Raw genomic sequence first — 25,914 nt, 5'->3', positions numbered from 1 at the left:
AGTGGGTTGAGCACAGCTCTGTGAGACTGTCCACAGCCTCTGCAGCACGGGTTCAATCCCCAGCTAGCCAGGGAGAGACCCACATGGCATGGTAGACCTCTTCTGTCTTGCCGCCTGCTCCCCTCAGCAGTGTTTTCCGTCAGTCTACCTGTTCTGCTCCCCGCTCTGTTTCTGATGAGTCCTCTCACCCTCCTGCACCTCTGGCCTGTACCCCAGTTCTTGTATAAATAAATAAAATCTTTAAAATAAATAAATAAATATAAAAATGGGAGGGCATTTGGAGTACAGTTGTCAGATTCAGCAAGTAAAAAAAGAGGACAACAGCCAGCTTTGAACTTCAGATAAACAATGAAAAACCTTTTAGCATCAGTATACCCCCATGCAATATTTGGGACATACTTGAACTGAAAAACTTCATCATTTATCTGAAATTCAAAGTTAACTGTCTTTCACCTGATAGCCCTAGTTTGGGGGCTTCAGCCGCACTTCCCAACATCTGGTTCAAAGAAGAGAGGCACAAACTTGGTCACATCACAGTGATGTGATGTCAATTAACTCCCACTCCTCTATGTGCTCCTTTTATAATTCAGAGTTTGCATGACTTGTCTAAGATCATAAGGCTGGAAGGTGCATCATACATAGACTCAACCTCCCGAGTCTCCTGGCAGCATTACAGTGCTCTCTGGACTATCCCACAGCCCATGGAGTAAATTTGTCATTTACCTGCATTGTCGTGAGAAAAATACGGGGGACGTGGGAAATTTTTCACAAGCAATGTGACTTAAAGTCTCGCTCATCTTTTAAATTTTGTTAAGAATCTTTGGTCACAGTGACAGAAATTCTAAACTGACTTAGACTTAAAAGAAAATGACAGCTCACATCACTGAAAAGTCCAGGTGACAGCAATGATGGGAGTCAACAAAATGGTTTCCGGTGTTGAAGGTGGAGCAATCGGAGCAACAAAATAAATAAATTAGTATTCAATTAGATCCCAACGTATGAAATAAATATACAGGAGTCCATACATGTATAAATAAATGAGTGGGTAAATAAATGGGGAGAAGAAACAAATCAATTCCAAATGATTTGTGGCGATGCCCCATCCTCAGGGGTAGGAAGGAAAGGAAGCTAATTCCCCACTCCTTCAACTCCCCACTCCACAGTATTTGCAGTATGGAAAGGGGGGTAAAAAGTAGAGAAACCTGACAACTACCTCCTTAGTCTATGGTCGAGGTCGACATCACCAGTGGTGAGTCATGATGAAGGAACGTGCCCTGGACAGATGGTAAGAGCAGCACTTTACTTCTGTGGTCTTCCTCTAAAAACATCTAGCCCCAGTTAAATTATGAGAAAAACACCAGATATGAGAAAAACACCCAATTGAATACATGGAGTATTCTCTGTTTTGGCAAGTGGGGTATTGAAGAAAGAATCATCATCATTTCATATAGGGACATCTTAGTATCAAATATGTTGAAAGGGGGCATTGGACATAGATGATTTTTGGCCTCCAAACATCCAATTAATCCCAACTGAGGGGCATCTGACAAAATACCTGCCCAGCATTCTTTAAGAGTGTCAGGGTCACCAACACCAAGCAAAGTCTGAGAAACTGTCACAGCTAAGAGAAGCCAGGAGATGTGACAGCAAAATGTAATATGGTGTCCTAATAGGATCCTGGAACAGAAAAGAGCATTCAAGGAAATTTTCAATGAACATGGACTTGAAAGAATAACAACAACAATGTACAGCTTGTTCATTATATGGTTGACAACAAAAAAGATCCATTTCAGTAGGTAGGGCTACTGTCTGCCTGGGTTTTCCCTGGGTAGCCCTATTTCCTCCCACATCCCAAAGATGTGCATGGCAGGTTCTATGCAAATCTGAACTGTCACAGTGTGAGTGAACAATGTGTGAGTGTGTCCTACTGTGGAAGAGTGTCTGCCCAGGGTTGGTTCCCAACCTGTGTTTCCTAGAGCTGCCAGGAGAGGCTCCAGTCACCATGACCCTGAACTGGAATATGTGGGTTGGAAAATGAATGAATAAGTATAAATGATGACTTAATACTCGAAGAGTTTTGGATCTTTATTAGAAGTTTGGTGAAGTTTTGGTGACAGAAATATGCTGTAGGAACTTAATTCTTGCTTATATCAATTAACCTAAGGTTAAATTGGTTTTGTTATACATCATTTCCCTTAATGTTGCCATTACCACGAACCTATCAACAAACTTAATGAGGCCATACTTACCAATATTAGTTGATTAATTGAGACAAATGTGCCACACTAATATAAATGTTAATAATAGGAGAGAATGGATATGGAACCTATGGGAACGCTATACTATTTTCACAATTTCTCCATAAATCTGAAAGTTTTGAAAAAATGAAAGGTTATATTAAGAAAAAAAAAAAAAGCCAGAGGCTTCAAGTGTGGCTGGACTTGGAGCTCTAATAATGTCCTTCCTTACGTTGGTGTCAGACTCCACATGCCAGCAATATGGTGGCACCAGCAATATGGTGGCACCAACACTATCATTATGTCCTCTCAGCTGGAGTTCATCAGAAAGGAGTAAATGCCTCTTTCCCAGAACCCAACAGGCGCCTGGTGCCTTCCTGCTTCTTCTTGCCTCAGATGGCTCAGTCGCTGGGACTGGAGGAACGAGAAGCTCTGACTGGTTTACACCCATTTCTGAGTGAGGGCTAATTGTGGGGAGGAGATGGACACAAAAAAAAAATTAGGGGATCTTATCTACCACAGGTGATGGATGTTTGGAGGTCGAAAATCATCAATGTCCAATGCCCCCTTTCAACATATTTGATACTAAGATGTCCCTATATGAAATGATGATGATTCTTTCTTCAATACCCCACTTGCCAAAACAGAGAATACTCCATGTCTGTCCATCATTGTTTTTTTTTTCTAATTCGAGAAATCCCGACATGGAGGAACCACCATTTAAGTCTGACCACAGGGCTAAAGCATCTCAGATGAAAGAGTGGGAACAATGAGTCGCATGGCCCTCCTGATCACTCTTAAGATTCATCTTGAGGGCCTGAGAAGCTGATGTGACAGCCTTACAGGGACTAATGGAGCAGAAAAGCCAGAGGTGTCCCTAAGAAGAGACCTTTTTGGGCTGCAGCAAGAAAGGTTGAGAAACCCCCAGTTGTCCTAATATTTACTGCGGGTTGCAATGAGCCAGACACTCTCCTAAGCAAGTCTGCATGAGCTACTGTCAGCTGCACAATGTGCCATGCAACAGGTATCATCACCCTCATTTTATAGGTGGGGAGAGGGAGGCAGAGAGCATTGAAGTCCATTTGCCAAAGTCACACCACTGGCAAGTGACAGAGCTCGGATCTGATCCCAGGTGCTGACTCCAGAACCACTGTGCTAGAAACCATCATTAAAAACAAAAATAGAAAAACACAGATAATAGTCAATATCCAGCTTCTTACCCCAGCCCTTATGCTTAGGTTACTGTTGACCTTCCCTTGGTGAGAAATCACTTTAGTTTTTAACTTTTCAAGTCCCTGCCCTTGCAGGGGGAAAGAATTTCTCACTCTAAAAAGAAAATAAAAACAAGTTGCAGGGGGAGGCGGCTGAGCAGGTTACCTGGAGAAACACAGATTCAAGGTCCTGAGCTCAATTTGCATGTTAAATTGTTTTTCCTTAGCTAACGCATGAGATATTTTAGAGCCAACTTGATTTTTTTTTTTCCTTTTGAATCTATTACACTTTGTACAACTGATTCACCCTGTGAGCTCCCCAGCAGGTATTCAGAATGAGCTTGGCACTCCCCGCTAGGGACTTAGCCTGGCTAGGACCCTCAGCTCATAGTAGACAGTGGGAACATTCTGGCCCTGTTTCTTTTTCTTTTTTAAAGCTTTATTTATTTATGTATACAAGAACTGGAGTACAGGCTAGAGGAGTGTGCATGGGAGGGGGGGTGGCAGAGAGGATTCACCAGAGACAGAGCGGGGAACAGAACAGGCAGACTGACTGAAATCCACTGCTGAGGAGAGCAGCGGGTAAGTCAGGAGAGGTCTGCCGCACCATGTAGGTCACCTGCCTGGCTGGGGATCGAACTCATGCTACAAAGTCTGCGGATAGCTTCATAGTGCTGCATTTTAACCCCTTGCACCACCAGGGAGGTCCCATGGCCCTTTTTCAGGAAATTCCCTTGGGGCCTCTTTTTAGCTTTCACTTCCTCATGATCATCCACCTGCATGCGCAGTCATCCTCGGGAAGAAAGCCAGCCCAAATCCAGCTCATTGTCTCTCTGAACCTGCCCCTCTGTGTGCAGTTCCTGCCGGGAACAGGGATGCTGTCGCCACCTCTGAGTCCATCATTCAAAGCAGAGCCCTGGCTCTCACTCCCTGTAGCCAACAATCCTACAGTCCTGGGATTCACACCCCCCCCCAGTCCCGCAACTCTGCCCCACCTCCTGGCCCACTGCCACGGCTGCAGGCTCACTCTGCCCTCCCTCCCCACCTGGCTTGTTGCAGCTTCTTCAGACCGTTCTGCCTCCAGGAACATCCTCCATTGTCCATGTCGTCCCAGCAGCCAGCATCCTCTAGAGCCCAGTGACAATCAACTACCTACAGTGGTTTACCCATGGCCCCCGCTGCCTGCAGGAGCAAGGCTGAGTATCTGGGATTCCTAAAGCCAGCTCCATTCTAGGAATTGTAGGAGAGGCAGACTCTTTGTCTGACTCTTTGTCCCCAGAGAGTCATCACAGAACTGGGAAGAGGCCAGAAACATACCAAGCTGCACCTGGAGGACACCCAGAGGTGCCAGGAAGCGGCATCCACTCAATGAGGGTCGCCTCACTGTCTTCGACTCTCACATCCAAGCCTGACAGTGCTTGCTCACACTGGCCAGGCAGACCCAGGAGCCGGCTGTGGCCAGGCACATATCCACTCCTAGGCTGCACACTCCAGCCTGTTGGTATAATTGCCAGGTGGGCACAGCTTTGCAAAGGAGGTTTGGGGTCCTTAGATGAAAGATGTTTGCATAGTCAAGCTTTTCTGGACTTGCCTCTCAGCAACTCCCCAATTCCTCACAACCACCCAAGTCTCTCCCATCCAAGATAGCCTACTGGTCCAGGAGAGGGCTCAGCACGGCCTGACCTCCCCCCAAGAGCATCCCCGGCTCTGCTGAGAGAGAGGAGGAGGCCCAAATGAAAACTAGTCTCCGGACCAAGCCCCCAGAGGCTCTCTCCATCTTCCCTGTAACTGCCCACCTTTGCCCAGCTGGACAGCAGAGAGGAGCCCAGCCATGCCCGGTCTAAGCCCCGGCTAAGCCACTAGCTTGCTGGAAAGCAAGGCTGGACTTTTAATAACAACTAGGGGTGTCAGGACCTATGCAGCATGGGGGCTGACCTGGGGTCACTGTCTACACATGCCGTGTGTGTGTGTGGGTGGGTGTGTGTGGGTGTGGGTGGGTGGGTGTGTGGGTGTGTGTGTGTGTGATGAGAGGCTCATGTCCCAGGCCTCTGCCCCTTCACTCCCTCCCCCACCTCCCCTTTTCTCTCTCTGCTTGTTCTGCGCCAAACTCCAACACCCTCAACGGTTTCCCAACTGATGCTACTAATCCGGCTCTGGGGAGCAGGTCAGCAGTGAAGGAGCCGCAGTCCGTGTGAAAACAGCCGGCCGCCCCAGCCGCTCACACCTGCACACTCCATTCATCCCCACTGTTTACAGGTTGTCATCCGCAATTAATGCTTTCCCATGCACTGCAGAGGGCTGATTGCCCCACTGCCACACAGGGACCCCATTCTGAGCCCTTGTGTCTGTTAAATTGAGCATGGGGCCCCGTGATTAAATTAAGGTTTGTGGCTCTGCCGCTCTGGGCCCCACTGCACCCTCCTCAGTCACTGCTGCCTCCTCTTTCTCCTGTCCCCTCCTCCCTCCCTTTCCGCTTTCCCTTCCCATTCATCACAGGCCTCTTTGCAGCTTGATGGGGGGAGGTGGACGAGGGGGAAGTGGCCTGGCCTCTGGACAGGGAGGAAGAGCGGCTGTCTTCCATTTAAAGCAAGGATAAAAAGGGATGCAGGACCCCTTGGGGAGAGGGGCTCTGTGAGACAGTGCTGGAAGGAGAAGGAAGAGGATGGTGAGGGGCCTTTGCTAAACTAATCAATCAGTCCCTAGAACCAGCATGGCAGAGTGATTAAGAGTGCAGTTTCCAAAGCGAGAATGTGAATCCCAGATCTGCTCCTTTCTACCTCTGGGATCTTACCCAGGTTTAATAAGTCTTGGCTTGTCTGAGCTGATCAGAGGAATCAGAACAAACAAGGAAACAGAGACAACCAAGGGCAAGGCCTTCAAGGCAAAGGAAGCAGACCATGGAAGCTAGACCTTTACTTTCTTAGGTGGCACTTGGGTGTAATAATGTGCTGGCCATGGAAAGTCCTGAAGCCCAGGCTGTCCAGAGGTGGGGTCCAGCGAAGGAAGGTTTTATGTGTCAACTATAGGTCCTAGAATCTAGCCTGGAGACACAGCTCCCAAACACCACTGTGCATCAGGACCCATGGGGGGCATAATCAAATTGCAGATTCCCACAGCTTTGAATTCAGAGGTTGGGGCTACCCAGGAATCTGCATTAGAACAAACAACAGAGGTGATCTAATGCCCTGGACTGAAGAACCCATGTGGCAAAGCATAACCAGGTGTTTCATGGTCATCCTAGGATTTTTGCAGAGGAAACATTTGATTCAATTGGTATTCTAGAAAGAAAATTAGGCAAGGGTGAATTGAAGGAGTAGGAGAAACTGGAGGCAAGCAGAATAATTAGGAATCTAATGCTAAGGGTCAAATGGCAGATGATGAGGATCGGAACTAAAGCAGCAACAGGGAGGACATGAAAAAAGAAAAACATTTCAGGATCAAGAGGGTACGGTCACCCACTGGATATGGGAGTGGGGTAAGGGGAGGTCAGAGCTGAGGCTGGGTGTTCTGTTACACCTGACTGAGCAAATGGCCACCGCCCTCAGGGAGAGAAAGAGAAAAGGTCAAGTTTTGCAGCAAAGCAGAGGGACAGAGAAAGGAATGAGTTTTATTATGGACCCTTTGAGCTGAGGCTCCTATGTGGCTTCCAGGCAATAGAGAAATATGAATTTGGAGCTGAATGAAGAGATCTCCTAGGACTCTTACACAGAGGTCAGAGGTCTCTATCCTAGAACTCACCAGAACCTCTGTGGAGCTGGCGTAAACAGAGTGACCTGGGTTACACATGTGAGAATCTGACCCACTGGGGCTGGGGAGAGACCTGAAAGCCCCACTGGTGGTTCTGATTCATGGTCTAGAAGGAAGACTGCTGGTGGGTGTTTGCAGAATTTTGAAAGCAGATAACATCACCCAGCCAGGAAGAAGAGGGTGCAGAGCAGAAAACCAGCAGCACCAATGCTCAAGGCAGACCCAAGAAAAAGGAGCCAATGCAAGGGACCAAGAAAGAGTTTGCACTCATTCATCTCTCTTCTCTCTCTCTCTCTCCTTTCTCTCTCTCTCACCCCACCACCACCCCACTGCCATCCCCCCATCAACCCCTCGCCCAACCCCAGTCCTGAAGAGAATTCTTGCCAGAACCTAACCCTATTGACACTCTGATCTCAGACTTCTGTCCTCCAGACCTGTGAGAAAATAAATTTATGCTGTTGGAGACACCCAGTCTAAAGTATTTTGTCACAGCAGCCCAAGCTAAGACAGGGCAGCAGCCAATAGTTGACTTTCTCCAAAAGTGTGTGGGAGGAAGAAAAAGAAGAAACAGTAAAGCAGTAAAGAGGTAGAACCCAATGAGAAGTTGGGTGCAAGTATGCATGTTTGTGTGCGCCCTTCTGCATGAATGTGTACATGTTTAGAGAGAGGAACTTATGTGTGTTCATAGGCAGAGAGAAAGAAGCAATGTTGAAGGAACATTTAAAGACACACAAAATTAAATCATCTAGGGAAAACAGAGGCAAGAGAATTCTCTTGGTTTGATCTCATAGAGGGAGAGATCATTCTGGAAGAAAAACAGGTAAACCACATTCTCTGAGAAGGGAGAGAAAGAAGACAAGAAGGTAGGTAGGGAAGGTCAGGGAGTGGGTAAATAGGTATAAGAGTGAGAAAAGTCCAGAAATGGAAGGAAGAAAACTGGGGGAGGAAGTCTCTACTGATTTCTCTTCTTGGTGAAGTGCAAGGTGGTAGGTGCTGGCTAGAGTACAGGGGCAGGACTAACCACAAAGCAGTGGATTGGAACAGCCATAATTAAAGAATGTTAAGTTTGCCAAGTCACATTAACAGCTCAACAGGCCACTCAGCACCTGACTGATACCAAATCTGACAAAGACTGCCCGTGCACACAAGTCTCACATGTGACTATTGATACAAAAATCTGCAACAAAATGGCAAATAAAATCCAACAGCAAACACAAAAAATAATATAACTCAACCAAATGGAGTTTGGTTCACAGATACAAAGGTAACTCAATATTAAGAAATTCACTAATATCATCCATCATATTGAGAGAACTAAGGAGGAAAAAACATGATTCTTTCCATAATTGTAGAAAAATATATGCTAATATTCAATGTCCATTCATTTTTAAACATTTGATAGATTTGGAGTCAGTGGATACTTTCTTGATATAATTATACAGAGATGGAGATGTGTTAAATAGTCATAAAGGAAAAGATAAAATTGAAACCATTCCTTACATCATATACCAAAAAAACAGAAATTTAAATACAAAAAAAATGTACTATAAAAATACTAGAAAGACAGGAACAAATTCTTCTGTGATCCAGGAATACAGAAATCTTTCTTACATCTGAAAATCAAAATAAGGAAAAAGTTTGATATAATTACATGAAAAGGAAACATTTGTATGTCCAATGAATCACAAAGTAAAAAGGCAAATGATAAACTAAGGAAAATATTTCCAATTTCTATTATGAAGAGTTAAAATCTCTAAGATACCAAAATCTTCTAAAAGTAAAGAAGAAATTGGACAACAACTCTATAGAAAAATGGGCTAGAGAGAAACGAACAGAAGATAAAAAGATATGCAGATGGTTCTCAACCATTTAAAAAGATGCACAACCTTGCTCATAACAAGAAAAATATAAATTGGAACTGCATGGAGATACCATTTTTCACCTATCATTGTGGGAAGAATCAAAAATTTAACATCTATATCAATTATATAGTAATGTCTAACAAACAACTCCCAAATTCACATTTATTACAACATTTACTTTTCTCACCAATCTCCTATTTGGCCAGGGGGCAGTAGGTATAGCTCTTCTCTATTATGTCTGTTATGACTGGCCATGGGGTCTGAAGAATCCACTTTTAAAATGGTTCACTCAAATGACTAGTAAGTTGAAACTCCTGTTATTCACAACAGGACCTAGATGGACCTAGAAGATACTTGGCTAAGTGAAATGAAGTTCAAGAAAGACAAATACTATGACTTCACTCATATGTGGGAGATAAAGAAACAATACAAATAAACAAAAATAAACTTTAAAACTCTAGACCAAAATAGTGGTCACCAGAAGGGAAGGAAGTCGGGAGCAAGGAGGGGGTAAACCGAGCAAAAGGAGTGAATTTTATGGTGATGCATGGAAGCTAGACCTCTGGTGGTGAACATGATGTAGTATAAAGTATACACCTGGAACTTAGATCAATGTTATAAACCAATGTTACTTCAATATAAGAAAACACACAATTGAAAAAGAGGGGCTGACAGAGGTAAGGCAGGGTTATGAGACCAGCAGTTTGGAGAGGTCATTAGGGTGGGCTGGTCCAGGAAGATGAAAAAGAAAACTGAAGCTGGCCATCCAGGAATAATCTAGAAGGTCTTCTGGGATTAATGTCCTGCCCCACCCAGATGGGGTCTTCACCCACTGCTGCCCAGATGCCAAGCCCAAGGTACCACGGGGACACCAGCACCTCACTGTCTTCATCTGCTTAGCCCACTCTAAGAGAATGCCGTGGACTGAGTGGGCGACAAGCAACTATAGAGAGGTTTATTTCTCATCATTCTAGGGGCTGGAAGTTTGACATCATGGTCTGGTGGTGGAGATCAGGTTCTGATGAGACAGCATCCTCTCCTGGCTTGCAGACGGCCGCTTCTCTTTGTACCCTCACACGGCGGAGAGCAGGGCGGAAGCAATCTCTCAGCTAATAAAGGCACTAATCAGGTTCACCAGAGCCCCACCCGCAGGAGCTCATCTAATCTTCAATACTCCTAAAGGCCCTGCTTGCTAAGACCATCACACCTCCCGGAAGGCTCAGCGTATGAGTGGGGAGGTGGAGGCCAAGCCCCGCAGTCTAGAACAGACACCAAAACCCAAGGGCTCAGACAGGGCAGGGTTTCCACACAAGTTTCCTGGCACCACTGTTACCCACCCGGAGCAGACGCTTCATTTGTGGCCTGCTTCACCCCACACCTCATCTCTGACATGCAGAACAAATCCGGTCCCACTGCCAGCCAGGGTTGCCCGAGAAACCACAGAGGGTAAAAATGGAGAGTGAAGGCAGTGGGTTTCTGACGCTCCTAACAGCAGCTCATTGACGACAGTGCTTTTACGTCTTCAGTGCCCCAGATTCACACACACTCTCTCTCTCTCTCTCACCACACACACACACACACACACACACACACACACACACCCTGGATGCAGTGAAAGATGGAAAATGGAATAGAAAACAAATTTACTATAATAGCACAAACAGGGGGAAGATTTGTATGTATTACTTGTGTCATTAAATATAAATTGTGTTAAATAAAGAATACAGGATATTTAACTAAGAATACATTTCCCTTTAGACAAATAACACGGAACTACTGAACTGCTCCTATGTGCTGACAATCACAAACTGGGAGCTGCCCTGGATCCCAGCCCCGCCCGTCGCCAGGCCCCGGGGCTTCTTGGCCAGCCCGGACAGCACGACAGCACGTAGCCCGGCTCCAGCCGTGCGGAAGCGCCCATCATCCTTGGCAGCAAAACCCAGGCTTGTGACCGGCCAAAGGAGGTCTGGGGTCAATTCACTGTGAATATGTCCAACTATTTATTTGCAAGCAGGCTGAGAACAGGGGAGCAGCATGTCAAAATCTGGCAGAAACCATAAAGCAGTTTTACTTCCCTACACAGCGCACCCACACACAGGCCAGGGCTTCAGACTCCGGGGAATTTCAGGCATTAGACACATGGAGGGGTCGCCAAGGTCTCCGCTTTATCTTGCAAGTGGGACAGTTTAGGGGCAAGGAATCTGTCATGGAGAAAAAAAAACACATTTTGGGCGTTCCCACAATCTAGAAGACCCACAGCCTGCCTCTCACTGCACCATCGCAGCCTCCTCCACAAGGCCTGACCACATGCTCTCTCTGGGTTCCATGGCCCCGACTGCTAAATATCTATTCAAGAAAATAGGATGGGTCATGGAAAAGACTTAACAGCCTAATGGCACATTACTTGAGGGGTGACTAACTTACAGGTATTGGAACTTACAGAGGTGGTGGTTGTAAAACCCTGTAAATGTGCTAAATGTCACTGGATTGTTCACTTTAAAAATGGGCTTTTTATGTTACGTGAATCTCACCACAATTTAAAAAAAAAGATGGCTGAGGAGAAAATTCACACCCAAGAATCAGTTACCTTGATATAAATAAAGAAATAAAGTTAGAAAGGAAAACTGGAAAGAAAGTTCTCTTGAAAGCAGCCACTCATGTTGCGCAATACAAGGCTTAAACTTTGCAGGAAACGAGAAAGAGCTACACCTTTATATGTATCACACTGAGCTAAGGGAGGGGTAGAAACAACTGGATATATCTGGAAAGACTGACTGTATTCCTAGATGGGACTCTGAGTAGGTACAGATGGTGGTTCTAGCCACAGTATTCTGTCAACTACCTGCAATCTCAACCAAGATCTTAAATTCTTTATTGGAACTTGACCAATTTACTATATAGAATTCATTTAAAAAGCTAGACATTGGAGAATTTAATCTCTGTAATTTGCCCATAATCCTAAATAGCACATACAACTTCTTCCCATGGTCTCACCGTGTGGTCTTACATTGTGTACACATTTGTGGGAAAGCTCTGAAGCACACTGGCCGAAATCCCAGGCTCGGTAGTCCAAGTTGATCGAGCTCCGCTGCTTAAGGTTGGAGGTATGACCTGAGCCTTGTTACTTAACCTCCTGAAGCCCTAAACATGTCTTTTGCAAGTGGGCAGAATATTAATGCCCACCCATAAACATGAAGACTAAATGGAATTAGCCTGTCTAACTGCTAAGCCTAGGATACTTCAGGCATAGTGTATCCCAACATTCAGTAAATGGTTACTGTTACATCTATATAAATACATGCTAGCATGTGTGATTGTAGGGTACACTGAAAGCTGATTTTTTTTTTTACTTAATGTTCTATTAGGACATCTTTGCAAAATACTATTTTAATAAAATAAAGTGTTTTATTATCCAGTGCCTAAGCCAGACTAGCACACACCATGTGCTCGAAATATATGTTACATGAACGGATAAGTCTTGGCTCATCCTTTTACCTTGGTACAGTTGTATTGGTTGCCTTGGCTTCCAGCAAGTGGATACTAAAAATAAAGAATAACCAGTCTTCCACTGGCTGAGATGCATTATTTATAATATTTAAAAAAAAGAAAACATGAATATCCATGAATGGAATTTAGGAGTACACTTTAACTCCAAATGAGTTCACAAAAAACACATTTCCATATTTATATTACTTGTTACCAAGTATACCTAGAAGTCATTTCAATGTGAAGAAAATAAAGATCATTCATTTTGCAGAGGGAACCATATTTTTGACAACTACTTTGCAGAGCTAAATATACTCATAAAAGGCTGCCATGGGTAAGAACCCCTCAGCAGGAATGACAGAGCTGGCTTGTTCTCCATGTGCCTTTATTGGTTTGACTCCTGGGCCTCCCCTGGTGGTGTAGAGGGTTGAGCACCGCGCTGTGAAGCTGTCTGCAGCCTCTGCAGCGCCAGTTCAATCCCAGTTAGCAGGAGAGGGTCCCACATGGCGCGGCAGACCTCTCCTGTCTCGCCCGCTGCTCCCCTCAGCAGTGTATTTCGTCAGTCTGCCTGTTCTGTTCCCTGCTCTGTCTCTGGTAGATCCTCTCACCTTCCCGCGCATCTGGCCTGTACCCCGGTTCTTGAATAAATAAATCTTTTTAAAATAATAAAAATAAAAAATATTGGTTTGACTCCTTCCTGCTCTTCCAGGAGGAAAATGGCAAGTGCTTTTTGGTGGGAAATGACCACTAAATGAGAAGTATAATGAAAATTTTATCTCAGAAAATGTGATTCTAGTCTAGACATAGTCTGGAGCCCTAAAAGTCTTTTATGTTGGCATCTAGGGCAATTCTGAGGCCTTCAAACCAAAAACTGTGTAGCAGAGATGTGTGAGCTACAGCCACATCTCCCACCAGCCACACCAGCATCCGGGTCTGGAACAGATCAGCCCTGATATTTACAGGCAGAGTCAAGACACAAATAGAGGCCCCTGCCCAGAGCCTACCACCCTCTTCCTCCCACCTCTGACACATCCTTCATCAGGGGAGGCTTGCATGCTTGTCTGGTGTCCAAATAACCTAGCCAGCAGTCCAGCTCAGTCCAGCTCCCTCCCCAGGCAGTAGACCAGGGCCGCCCCTCAGGGGGTGAACTGTCAGCCCACACAGGCTGGAAAACACAAGATGGTTCAGAAAGGTGGGGTTGAGTCCTCCCTGGTGACACAGCGGTTAAAGACAGTGCTATCAAGCTATCACCAGTCACTGCAGCACGAGTTAGATCCCAGGCCGGCTGGCCAGGGAGCTACCCACATGGCACAGCAGACCTCTCCTGCCTCGGCCACTGCTCCCCTCAGCAATGTATTTCAGTCAGTCTGCCTGTTCTGTTCCCCACTCTGTCTCTGGTGAATCCTCTCAACCCCCACACCTCTGGCTTACACCCCAGTTCTTGTATGCATAAATAAATAAATATTTTATTTATTTTTATTTATTTATTTGTTTGTTTGTTTGTTTAATTATTTATTCAGCACTGGGTACAGTCAGAAGTGCGGGAAGGTGAGAGACTTCACCAGAGCCAGAGCGGGGAGCAGAACAGGCAGAAGGACCGAAGTACACTGCTGAGGGGAGCAGCGGGCAGCAGGAGAGGTCTGCACGCCATGTGGGACCCTTGCCAGTGGCCGGGGATCGAACCAGCGCTGCAGAGGCTGCAGGCAGCTTCACAGACCAGCGTTCAACCGCTGAGCCACCAGGGGAGGCCCAATAAATAAATATTAAAAAAAAAAAAAAAAAGGCGGGTTGTTCCAGGTGGGCATGTCTCCTTGAACTCCTCACCCTGCTGGGGGAGCAGCGGTGAAAGGGAGCAAGAGCAGGACCCTCGAAAAGCCAGTGCCTGCAGAGCTCTACCTCCCTACTCTAAGGTGCTCCGGTCCGAACCACCAGAATCAGCGATTCTCAGCTGGTGACGGGTGTGTGCCCCGGGGTCATCTGGCAATGTCAAGACATCTTGGGTTGTCACAGTGGGAAAAAGGGGTGCTATGACTCTACTGTGAAGAGGTCAGAGATGCTGCTAAACATCCCACAACACACAGGGAAATGCCTGCACCCCTACCTGCCAACAGAAAATGATCCCCCCCAGAATGTTAACAGTGCCAAAGCGGAGAGTCTGCGATGCATGCATGAGTGTGGAGGGGGCAGAACTGCCCTTCAGAACCTGACCGCTGTTGGGACCGATTACTTCAATCTAGGTCTCTGTTTCGTCATCTGTACAATGGGTCCCATGATAACCATTTCACAGAGCTGTTGTGAGAACTAAAAGGGTCCAGGGATGGAAAATGCCTGGTACAAATGAGGTCCTGAGTAAATGTTCTAGGTGTATCTGCAATGGGGAAAGAAGCTAACTTTGTGTTCTTAAATGTCTTTACATGGACCCGTAAGTCTCAGGGTTTGGAAGAGAAGATTTGGACCATGAAAACAACACAAGTTTACATTATTTCAGAATTATTGTGGATTAAAAATCAAAAAGAAATATGGATGAGTAGAAAAAGTCTTAAATTAGTCAACAAAAAGGTTGGTTTAGACACCAGGCTTTAAGCAGCTGTGAACTGTGTCAAGTGGAATATACGTCTAGCAGCTCTTCCATTCCCACGAAGGAATCTCCCTACCAACACACCATCTCAACCCTTTGCTGGCCTCTCACACACCCCTATTTCCTCCCCACCCCCATACCATGTAGCGTCCCAAGCACAGGGCAGTCCCATCAGAGGTGACTTGCTGCCCTCTGGTGGCAGAACTGGCAAAGGGCAGCTAAGATTTAGTCCATTGGTTTGATTGTCTTGGTAAATTCAGTGTGACTGCCAGCACACAAAACACCTTTTATATTGAGATAGTTAGCGTGTAACATTGCTTAATCTTAAGGGGTAGGACATGATGACATGATACACGTAAATATTGCAATACGTAGCAACCACTTCTTTTACAGGCTCCAAGAGCTACAGGGAAAGGAAAGATGGATTAGCCAGCACGCCTTTCCAAAATCAGATGGAGACATCTGGGCTCTTGGGAAGCTGATAGCTTCAAGCCTGTTTTAGCATATGTTTAATTGGATTAGGAATTCTCTATTTAATAAAAACAAATTATATAATTCCGTATGCTCAAGTAAGGAATGTCCTACTTGTACTCGAGTATATAAAGCTTTTGTCATCACACCAAAACAAAGAGAGAACTTACAAGCATATAGACAGAAAACAAGGTCCAAATGTGCTTAAAAATTCTTTTTCTATCAGCGAAGTGTTTCCTATATTTCTTTGTCTCGCCTCTGCCTTGTTTAGTAATTTTCCTAGTTGGACAACTGCAAGGAAAATGTAAGGGTCTTAAATGCAGATTCTACACGACCCCCTTACTGATCACACTATGTCATGATTATTTGATTCAGAATTTCAGCTGACTTCAAATGGCTGTCAGACCAAGCATTGCACCAAACAGATTGCATTTCCAGAGTATAGAGATTTACTGAATACAGCTTGATGCTACCAATGTTTTTTTTTTAAAGATTTATTTATACAAGAACCGGGGTATGGGCCAGATGTGCGGGAGGGGGAGAGGATTCACCAGAGGCGGAGCAGGGAACAGAACAGGCAGACTGATGAAATACACTGCTGAGGGGAGCAGCGAGTGAGACAAGACAGGTCTGCCTCGCCATGTGGGTAGCTCCCTGGCTGGCCGGGGATCAAACTTGTGCTGCAGAGGCTGCAGATTGCTTCATAGGGCAGTGCTTAACCCTTGGCCACCAGGGAGGCCCCTATTCCTGACCTAGAATCAATGAAAGTAAGACAGGTTACACTTACCCAGATATGAACACAGTTGCATGTGGAATTTGAGTTAACTGGCAATAGATTTCCAAATCATTCCAGTGATTTTTTAAATGTTTATATTTAATATAAAATATTTTCCACATCTAAATAATCTGTGTATCATAAGGAATAATAAAATATACTCCTTGTGGTAGAAGGAAAGCCAGAGTAGGATATCCATGATCCTATGCAGACCGGGGTAAAGGAAGAGTCCTGGAGTCCTCGGTGGCTTTCTCAGCCTATTATTGAGCTTTACATGTAGTGCAGCAACCAGGTACAAGGCAGCCAGGAGTACCAGGGGGCCAGGAGGCCGAAAGGAATCAAAAACTAAAAATTGTCCACAGTCATTGAGTGCCCTAGAGCTGCCTGGCTGTGTTAGGTGGCAAGGGCACCACACAGCTCCAGCACAGCTTCCTGTCCATGTATAGAAGAATGTCCAATCCCTCTGCTTGGCTGTGATCTTTTAAGTAAGCTTAACACACAAATTATGTTCTCACCCAAAAATAAGAAGCTTCACCTACAGGTACCTCCAGAGCATGCTCTGCGGATCCAGATGTTACTTACTCAAGATGTTCCACCGAAAGGTGAAGTTTCACCTTCAGAAATTGTTGAAAGAGTAAGTTAATGGGTTTGGGCTGATGGGACCCCAGGACGTGCAAAAAATGCAGAGCCTGTAAAGATAGAAGTGATAGAGGGGAGCAAAATCCTGAGGAGGAAGCACTACACCTTAAAGGAGGCGGCCTTGAGGGGGAATGAGCCAGTTTTGAAAACGTTCCTTCAATCTGGACTCATTCGGCCCTGCTGCTCACCGTACAACACTCCGATCCGATTTTGCCAGTGAAGAAACCCCATACAGCGAGTACCGTTTTGTCCAAGATTTAAGGGCCATTGATGATGTTCAGGATTTACATTCCACTGTGCCTAATCCCTACACCTTATTAACTGCCATACCTGGTGACTTTGGGTGGTTTTCAGTAGTAGACCTTAAGGATTCTTTTTTCTGTATCCCAATAGACCTCCAGGATCCACTGCTTTTTGCCTTTTGATGGCAAGACCCTAAGTCCAAAAGCACTCTCCAGTATTGCTGGACTGTGCTTCCACAGGGGTTTAAGAATTCTCCAACTATTTTGGGGGAAATACTGGCCAGGGATCTCAGGAAGGTTCAATTAAACCAGGGCATCTTATTATAATATGTAGATGATTTATTGATTGCAAGTCCAGACTATGAATCTTGTCTGGAAAATACCATAATGGTATGAACCACCTGGCAGAATGTGGCTACAAGCTGTCACCTAACAAGGCACAAATATGTAAAGAAACAGTGACATATTTGGGGTTTCAAATTAAGAAAGGCAAACGGAGCCTGATGACGGAAAGCAAACAGGTAATTTCAGCCCTTAAAGTCCCCAGCAACTGGCAACAGTTGCGCGGATTTTTGGGTATGGCTGGGTTTTGCAGGATTTGGATTCCTAATTTTGAATTAACAGCAAAACCCTTACATGATGCTCTCAAAGGCCTGGACTCTGAACCTTTGTCTTAGACTCCAAAATGTCAAAAAGCCTTTGATGAAATAAAAGTGAAGTTGATCTCAGCACCAGTATTAGGGCTTCCAGATCTTAGGAAGCCATTCAGACTTTATGTACATGAGAGACAAGGGGTTGGCCTAGGAGTGCTAATCCAATTTTTGGGACCAGAAATGCAGCCCATTGCATATCTGTCCAAACAATTGGACCACACCACGAAGGGATGAGCTCTATGTTTGCATGCTGTGGCTGCCAATTGTGACCTCCTACACGAGGCAGAGAAGTTTACCTTGGGTCAGCCCATCACTGTGTGTGTGCCACATCAGGTCTTGACATTGCTGGAGCAGAAGGGTGGACTTTGGTTGACTGCTGGGCAAATGGGAAAATATCAATTTTAATATTTTTTCCTGTGATTTGATATCTTTGCTGTTTTGTTTTGGCTAATGCCTCCAGATGTGACTTTTTTTTGGTTTGGACTGATAAACTATTTTCCAGGAATGGAGGACTTTTGCTTTCCACAATGAATAATACCTGGAGAGATTGGTTTTCTTTCAAACTGGAACCCTGAGAATAATTTTCATCTGAGACTGTACCCCAGCATCCATATATTTGATCTTCATCATGGAAATGGTGGCAAAAAGTGAAAGGGGGAGAATTGTTAGGGGGAAAGGATGTCCTGAGTAAACTCCATACAGGCTTTGTGGAAGCCACCCCCACTTCATCAAGACACTGGGAACTACAAATCCCATGATCCCCAAAGGGGTTGCGAGGACCTAAGGGCAGAGTTAAGCAGCCATTTGTGGGCATTTGTGAATATAACCAGCCATGTTAGTGGGGTCTCACTCACTTGGCTCATGCTCTTGGCCAGGCAGGTTTGGTCTCAGCAGGTCACTTGGGATTCCAGGTCGGCAGAAAGGGTAGGACGCATTTAAGAATTTATCTCCCTCGGGCCTCCCCGGTGGCGCAGCGGTTGAGCGCTGGGTTGCGAAGCTAACCGGCCTCTGCAGCGCCAGTTCGATCCCCGGCTGCTCCCCGGCCACCGGAGGAGGGTCCCACATGGCGCGCAGACCTCTCCTGCCGCCCGCTGCTCCCCTCAGCAGTGCACTTCAGTCCTTCTGCCTGCTCTGCTCCCCGCTCTGGCTCTGGTGAATTCTCTCACCCTCCTGCGCTTCTGACTGTACCCAGTGCATGTATAAACAAAACAAACAAACAAACAAATAAATAAATAACATGCCTCTATAAAAAAAAAAAATTATCTCCCTCTTTTCTCCCTGAGTTGTACATTTCCTCATTTCCTCTTCCCTTGTAAATAAACCTTTTGTTAACCTTTTGTGTGCGCCTGCGGTGTAAGTCCCCTTTAAGTGCATGGGTGAAGACCCACAGTCAGGCAACCTGTTTTAGAGCGGGGCTGCCCTGTAGCATCTGGTCCACCCATGTCTGTCTCTGCTTTCTTCCATCTTTGCATCAGGAAGACAAGTCACACAGGCAAAAGAGGAACGACGAGCATGTGGAAAGTGTCCTGGAGGTCCACGGGTACTTATTGAGTGTCCTCTTGAGTGCAAGCAAATATGGTGAACATTCAGGAAGGAAAAGGACACTCCCCTCCAAGGAAGGTTGAGCCCCTACAGGATGGGAAGTTTCTAAAATGGCGTCATATCATGGAAAGCCTTGGACATCTTGCTAAAGGATTTAGGTTTTAAACTGTGGGCCGAGGAGGGCTGCTAAGTGATGCATGCATGTACACACTGAGCTGAGCTGTGCTTTGGGGAGATTGTAACCACTGGATACTAGAAACATCTTGGTCCCATGTTTGGAGTAAGTTCAACTCATAAAAGTAGGCAAACAGGGTAATTTCTTTCTTAAACATACATCCTTCCTTACGCTTTCCCATACGTATATTCCAAATGAACTTCATTCTACTATTAAACTATAGAAGTGATCTGTGAAAGTATGGTCTTTGAACCTCATTTTATTACAATATTCTGGAAAATAAATTCTGCAGTAATAGATAAGAATAGGAACACTTTTAGGTAGCATTTTCCTTAGGAATAAATCAGTTTAGTTGTTACTTAACATCCTTGGAGCAATCACCATGGATGGAAACTTTGGGCTTGTTTGCTTAACTTTAAGGACCTTTAAGATGCAACTGTAACAGGGTGGTCCCCAGGAAAAAGGGGAAGTTCCAGTTCCCTGCCCCACCTAAGGAGGGTGGAGCTAAAGAGAAGACAAGAAGTTGCAGAAGAGACTGAGGAAGGAAGGAAGCAGGATGGAGAGCCAGAAGGAGACCTGGAGGAGGCACATGGAGCCTAGAGACACGTGAAGAAACTGCGCTTGCCTTTTGGTCGTGGACTGGTTGAAAGAGATGCAGGTGAGAGACCGGTGGGGAGGTTAACAATGGCAGCCTGTATCTTGATTTAGATTTTGCTCTTTTCCTCTCAGACTTGTCTGGCTGTTCCTGACCCTTTTCTGTGGGTCCCCACTGGAAGGTGCTTTAGACTTGTGGCAGGCTTTGGGGCCTTACTCTGGGCCACTCCCGTTTGGGTGGACTTCTACCCACGAGGGGACGGGTCACTTTGGGTGCTTGATTTAGAAACTAGATTCTTTGCCTTTCCTGTATTGTTTCCTAATTGTATTAAAGTTCCTTCCCATTAAAGTCTCATATGTTTTGTGTTGATGTGGTGGATGGCAGTTAGAGCAGGCAGGTTGGTGGGGCCTGGGCTGCCCCTCTTCCCTGCCCTGTAACACAACTAGAACAAGCTAGGCAAAGACAAGTCCTAATAAAATGTTGAGCATCCCATGAGCCCTATCATGGACACCTCTGTCAAGCAGAAGTCATTGGTCCTTACAGCTTGCAAGTGGGAGGGTCTGACAGGATGCAATGTCTTCAAAACATGTTTGTCAAAGGACTTGGCCACTGAATTTCTAACACTGAATTTCCACATGGACTCATGTTTTCAAAAGGAAAAAAATTGTTTATCATATATACCTCAATAACAACAGTAAAAGATACTAAAATGATCTGTTACGTTATGTAATGACACCACAGATGTACACAAATTCACCTCTTATTACACAACATGTGATTTCCCCATGAGGAGATCGTGGATGTGCAAAAAGACAGACCTGGAACCTCCAGGCCTTTACTCTAGAACTGCTCACTGCACTCCCACAGGGTCCCTCTCACCCCCCACCTGTGAGGTTGCAGGGCTCCAGCCTGCAAATCAAAGCACATTAATGAAAGTGAGGGGAACCCCTCAGGACAGCCAGAGGAGCTGGCGCGAGGCTAGCAGGGAGACGCGCACATGTTCCTGAGTGGGTGGTCTTCCCGAGGTTATCGCTCACCCACTCTCACCTGCACGCTTGCTTTATATGGTGAAAATCTTGTATACTTCTTTGAGTAAATTCCATCCTGCATTTATGGACTCTCAAGAAGCACCTCCCCAGAATCCTGGGGCCTCCAGGAACCCAGCTGGAAGCCACCAGACCAATGTTTATCATGCTCAGCTCTAAGTAAGATTGTTTCTTCTGTGAGCTACCTTTCTTTGCTGCCCACTGTAAAATACACCTATGCAACATGTATGCTTTTGCTTAAGCTGAAAAGAAATCAATGCTATAAAGGACTCCGGACCCTGTGAACCCCGTGGGTCTTGCCCTGGGGACTTTAGTCCCCTGCCCTTTACTCTCTCCTGGAACCTGAATAATTGCTCACACTTATGGGCAGTGCTTCAGGAAGTGATGGTCACCTCCACTCCACCAGCCTCTCTGATATGCAGGCGGGTGGTGTAGGAGCCAGTGACCCCACTGAGATAGTGACCCCGTCTGAGGGGTCTGTGGGATAACAGAATGTTCTCAGGAAAAGTTGTAGGACACTGAGCATTGTTGCAAAGAGGCCAGGTGAGTCCCTGGGAAGTTTTCTTAAAAGGGGTGGAAAGAGCAGCCAACAGGGTCAGGAAGCCCCGTACACCACTAGGACGTCTCTGGCATCACCCAGGAGCATCGTCTCCATCAAAGTTTCAGCCCATAGTCATCGGCGCAGCCAGTAAAGGAAGGTCAAAGATCCAAAGCCCTTCCCCCACTCCGCCCCCGCCACCTCCCCTGGCAGGCGCCCACCTGACGTTTCAGCTCCCAGATTATCACCGTCACTGTGACCACCTGGAAACCTGCCGTAGCCTCCAGCTATGCAGCATCCAAAGCAGAGACTGGCATGAGTACTTCATGAACAGAAAGCCCAGAAGTTCTCAGGGACTGGGGGTCACGGTCTCCAGACACAGGAAGCTCAAAAACAAGGTATTCTTTCATGGCACATATCAAAAAAAAAAAAAAACAAGCAACAACAAATGTTGGTGAGGATGTGGTGATAAAGGAACTCTTCTACATTGCTGGTGGGAGTGCAAACTGGTCCAACCACTATGGAGAGCTGTCTAGAGGTTCCTCAACCTACTAAAAATGGAGCTACCATATGACCCAGCAATTTCACTCCTAGGGATCTACCCAAAGGACACAAAAACAGTGATTCAAAAGAGCACCTGCCCCCCTATGTTTATTGCAGCACTATTTACAATAGGTAAAACCTGGAAACAACCCAAATGCCCCAAAATAGATGACTGCATCAAGAAGATGTGGTGTATATATACACAATGGAACATTATTCAGCAATCAAAAAAGATAAACTCATGCCATTCATAGCAACATGGATGGAGCTAGAAGGAATTATGCCCAGCAAAACAAGCCAGAAGGAAAAAGAAAAATATCAGATGGTTTCACTTATAGCAGGAATATAGGGGAACCAAATAAGACATCAGAGTAAAAAAATAATAACAGTACAAAACACAACAAAGCAAAACCAGACAATTATGACAATCAGAGACATCCTGCAGGGGAGGAGGCGGGAGAGGGATCAGAGGGAGGGAGGAGCACAGGGGGCTGAGGTGATGGTGCACGGGGGCCTTGGGAAAGGAAACTCTGTGGGGACTACACCTGAGGGGGTGGGGGGAAGCAAAATGAACAATGTTTGTTTAAAAATGAACAATGATGTAAAAAATAAAAAAATAATATCAAAAATTAAAAATAAATAAAAGTGAAAAGACAAAAAAAACAAGCTATTCTTTCAAGGTTCCTCTTGTTCTCCTACCTTTCAGCATGTTTGATATTTATTTTGAAAAGGGATGAGTCCTCTGAGAATGGGATAGTGCTTCTATCTTCGTTGATTTGATAACATAATTTAATGATTTAATTTCCCAACCACAAGTTTGAACATTGGGAAGGTACCATTTTGCTATCCTCTTAATAGACATAGAGTTAGCAGACAGACATGTGAATCCTTCTGTTGACCCTCCCTTCTCTAACAGACCCTGTCCCCAACTACTATAAACCTAGAATCTCAGGTTAGAAAATAACTTAGCAGTTTCCTTGTCCAGATCCCCACTTGACACTTGAGACTCCTGAAAAAAACGGTCACCTCTGTTTGAACCTCCACTACCCACCAGAGCCCTGGGGACAGTTACTTCCTAGGTACTTCATTCCTTCTTGAGACAGAACTTTAGTGTTTCCCCTATGTGAATCAAATACAGATTTACCTTCCCAAGGCCGCCATTCCCAAATCCAAAATGTTCTGAAATCCAAAAACATTTTTGGACAGCAAAATGCTTTTTTGCTGACAGCAAACCCTAACCTCCTGTGTATTGATTAAAAATAATTAATCTAAATAATCATCCTTTATCCACATGAATATCCTATTCCCCAATTACCTTCTCCCTGATGGATTAGCATCTTTTGATGGGCCTTCCCTGAGTCAACTATTGCATTAGGCATTCCAAAATGATGATTTTTAAAAGTTATGTCAGGTCTGCTTCATAGAGACAATTACTGCACTCATTTAAGTCAATGGATTCACACTTGGATGGTCTTCATCGGCTCTGTGGCAGTGTTTTCCTCGTGAGTATTCTCCAATTGTTGGGAATTTTTGCTATTCTTTTACTGTATCGTGGATTTCATTTGATGCTGTGTGTTACTCTATTGAATAGGCGAGTCACTCCTGCACAGGCCCGGGCTTCCAAGCAGCTTCTCCCACTGCCATCACCACAGACATGGCTACCACCTGCAACTACTCTCATGGAGACTCCGCACAGCCCCCGTGGAGGGGTAAAGATGGCACAGCTTCCTCACTACTCTCCCCATTCAGAGGCGGAATCTGTTCCTCCCCTCCGTAGAATCTGGGGAGTCTTAGCAACCTATGTGACACATAGAATGTGGTGAAAGTCACATAGCGAGGTTTCCAAACCAGAGCACAGGAGTCTGGCAAGGTGGCGGCAGAGTGGAGATGCTGGGTTCCTCTCCTCCAAACATGGGCAACTAAACTGATGTAAAACAAAGCCAAGACCCTCTGTGGGGAAAACTGATTATCAGCATACACAATAGAAGCATCAGCCTAAAAGGAATGACTCTTGGTGAACTTTGTTTAAGGTAATAACGGAGCAGCCCAACCCATAAGAAGGAGAAGCAGCTGTAGTGCAGAGCCCCCTGGAGCTATTGGCTGGGGGTCCTAAGACCCAACATTGCACTGGATATGGGGGTGCACAAGCAGGCACCCAGGATGGCGTGGGCATTGCAGGAAAGCTGCATAGGTGAGGGCACGGAGCAAGGACTACGGCTTGAATCTGAGGCTCAGAACACAGAAAAATTATAACCTGAATCAGGTCAGAACATACAGTGCCCAGCACTGTGGCTGTCCTGCCTTTGAAGCCAGATCAACTCAAGCACCAAGAAGTTATCTTTTCTAAAGTCAGAGAGGCAACTGGAGCCATTCTCGCGAGAACATGCTGCTTTAGAATATCCTGCACCAGGGTCCGGGAAAACCATGCCAGGCAAAGAACGTGCTACAAGATCAAGACTGAAATACATTAGTGGGAGTGATTTAGCTTGAGAAGTGTGATCACCAATACCACGGAATCTGGCGAGCTGGCTGCTCCCAAGAGTACGCTGAAAATGCACCAACCGTGGCACAAATCCTAAAGGATTGGGGATTACAAAGTAGGAGCCAAAAGTTATGAATCAGGTGTTGGAGTTTGCCCTCTGATATATCATGCTGACCTCTCCTCTCCCAAAAGAATTTTCATTAGATAGTATAAGGCAAAGAACTCAAACCCCTTTGCCATTGATCAAGGCATAGTTAGGCCACAGCCAAATGATTTTCTCAACTGCTCCAAAGTATAGACTTGTCTTTATCAAAAAGGGCATCTTGGGTCTCCTCTCGTGGCACAGGTAGTTGAGCGCAGCACTGTGAAGCTATCCGCAACCTCTGCAGCACTGGTTTGATCCTGGCCAGACAGCAAGGGTCCCACATGGCGTGGCAGACCTCTCCTGTCTCGCCCGCTGCTCCCCTCAGCAGCATGTTTCAGTCAATCTGCCTGTTCTGTTCCCCGCTCTGTGTCTGGTGAATCCTCTCATCCTCCCTCGCATTTGGACTGTACCCCAGTTCTTGTATAAATATTTTTTAAAAATTAAAAAAAAGAGCATCTCCTTCTGCAGGAGGCAACAGCCCCCCACTAATGTTGGCTCAGTTGCTAACAGACCACGTGCTTCTACACCTCACACAACTACTATGTCTGATCCAGCTAAAATAGCACTTGGATGTCCCTTCCAGGCCAAAGGTTTACAGTAAATGCCCATATCACAGGCTCCAGCTGTAAAATCATCAATCCTACAATATCAGCAGCTCAGAATGTTCTTATTAATCCATCATTCATCGAGTCCAAAACCACTCTTATTACTGTAGACATGGTTTCAACAAAAATAAAGCCACTGAAGCATCAAATGCATTGAAGAGAGAATATGAAGCTGGTGGTGACAACAGTTGGGTCATTGAAGCCAGAATGGTTGTTCCTCCCATGGGCATGGAAGGGCACCTGCCCCTAGATGAGAAAAAACTAGGCACCAGTTAGTCAACAGGGAAAAAGAAGGGCTGGACAGAGGTTGGGGCAGGCCCTGGACAGGTTCATAGGCACAGA

The 25,914-nt window shown here is 45.6% G+C and overlaps 1 protein-coding gene across 4 annotated transcripts in view; it reads right to left on the bottom strand.

The window, feature by feature from the left end:
• Nucleotides 1-25,914, bottom strand: part of SMOC1 (SPARC related modular calcium binding 1) — a 189,555-nt gene that overhangs the window by 162,913 nt on the left and 728 nt on the right. For 3 of the 4 annotated variants that reach the window (XM_037503589.2, XM_037503591.2, XM_037503590.2), the window contains exon 1: nucleotides 23,656-24,125. The exons of the other annotated variant lie outside the window; for it this stretch is intronic. The gene's annotated coding sequence lies outside the window, so the exon portion shown is untranslated. Of the gene's footprint in view, nucleotides 1-23,655; nucleotides 24,126-25,914 lie in introns of those variants that run through there. 4 annotated transcript variants of the gene reach the window in all.

This window comes from Talpa occidentalis, unplaced genomic scaffold, assembly GCF_014898055.3.
Source record: "Talpa occidentalis isolate TD23 unplaced genomic scaffold, MPIMG_talOcc4v2.1 talOcc4.11, whole genome shotgun sequence".
Taxonomy (NCBI): Eukaryota; Metazoa; Chordata; class Mammalia; order Eulipotyphla; family Talpidae; genus Talpa; species Talpa occidentalis.
This window is presented reverse-complemented; position numbering and strand designations above follow the sequence as displayed.